Source organism: Cucurbita pepo, unplaced genomic scaffold (genome assembly GCF_002806865.2).
Source record: "Cucurbita pepo subsp. pepo cultivar mu-cu-16 unplaced genomic scaffold, ASM280686v2 Cp4.1_scaffold000981, whole genome shotgun sequence".
NCBI lineage: Eukaryota > Viridiplantae > Streptophyta > Magnoliopsida > Cucurbitales > Cucurbitaceae > Cucurbita > Cucurbita pepo.
In genome coordinates this window covers 7514-9162 of record NW_019647180.1, presented here as the reverse complement: position 1 = coordinate 9162, position 1649 = coordinate 7514, and the positions used below count along the sequence as shown (strand labels likewise).

The window sequence follows — 1649 nt, the reverse complement described above, 5'->3', positions numbered from 1 at the left end:
GAAGGGATGAGGGTGTTAAATGTAGAATAGGTCATATCTATACATAGTAAGATTATCTACAGATTTACTGGTTTGTTACCATGGGTCAAGGTGCATCATGTAATCATCATTATACACGTCTATAAATACATGAGATCATGACCCATATAGGTTACANAATACATGAGATCATGACCCATATAGGTTACAGTGCCATTCAACCTAACATGATATTAGAGCCACGGTTTATTTATTAGCAATGTCTATCATGTTTTCTTCCTCCCCATCCACTATCTCCAACACGATCTCATCTACCATGGCGTCGACCTTTGGCCCAATCCCTCTCCACCACGCTTTCACAATTCGTCTCATGAAAAAGAAGTTCATTATATGGCACGCTCATCTCTTCCCCTACTTATGAAGTACGAAGCTTATGGGCTACTTCGATGGCACCATTGCCACACCTACCAAGCTAGTCCCTTCCTCAAGTGCTGCTGGTGCTAACCTAGTCTTTAATCCGGCCTGTGATCGGTGGTATGATCAAGATCAACAGATCCTTAGCGGCCTTCCCTCCTCTATATCTGAGGAGATTCTTCACGATGTGGTTGCAGCTACTCGTCCAAGGAGGCGTGGGATACCTTGCAGCAGATGTTTTCATCGTCAACTCGTGTTCACACTGTTTAGATCTGTGTTGAGCAAGCCACGTCTAAGAAATGCGATCTGTCTACTGTAGATTATTTTCACAAGATCAAAGGGCTGCCCTCCACCGGCTTTGCCTTGCGGGATAATGACATGATCGCATATCTCCTTGCTAGTCTTGACCCTGACTATGATCCCTTCGTCACTTCGATGACTACCAAGAGTGAAGCCCTCACACTTGATGATGTGTTTGCACATCTAATGGTGTTTGAAGCTTGCCAATTAGAACACCAAGCTGAACTTCAGTTAAATCCTTGATCTTTAGCCAATTACACTGGTCGTGGTGGTCAGCAGAAGAACCGTGGGCGTAGGGATCGTGGTCATGGTCGTTCTCAAGGTGGCGTGCCTGCTCAACCTGCTGTGATCGTCGTGACCTTTCTGCTCGTCCTTCTTGCTAGATTTGCTGGTGACCTACTACTCACACCCAATGACATGCATGTCTTGGACATCCTTCATTTCAAGTAGTAAAGTTAATTTTACGTCTCAATAATATAGGTCTTCGTCACCTTTAGAACTGATTTTTTTGGATGTTTGAGCCCTATACCTCCATATGTTGGGGGCTTTAAATATTATATTAGCTTTATTGATGATTTCAGTAAATTTTCGTGGATCTATTTGATGCATTATCAAACAGAAGCTCCTCGTATACTTTTGCAGTTCCAAGCTCATGTTGAGCATCTCCTNTATTAGCTTTATTGATGATTTCAGTAAATTTTCGTGGATCTATTTGATGCATTATCAAACAGAAGCTCCTCGTATACTTTTGCAGTTCCAAGCTCATGTTGAGCGTCTCCTAGATATTAAAATGAAGTGTGTCTAGTCTGATTGGGATGAAAAATATCAGAAAATTCATAACACATTCTTTCATTCCCTTGGAATTTCTCATCGTGTTTCGTGCCCTCACACGCATGAACACAATGGGTCTGCTGAATGCAAGCACCATCATATTGTTGAAATTGACCTAGTCCCTC

The 1649-nt window shown here is 42.4% G+C and overlaps 1 non-coding gene across 1 annotated transcript; it reads left to right on the top strand.

The window, feature by feature from the left end:
* Window positions 1–753: 753 nt before the first annotated feature.
* On the top strand, window positions 754–893 carry LOC111786065. The gene has a single exon (XR_002813747.1). It is a non-coding gene; the product is annotated as a small nucleolar RNA Z247 (small nucleolar RNA).
* Window positions 894–1649: the final 756 nt, after the last annotated feature.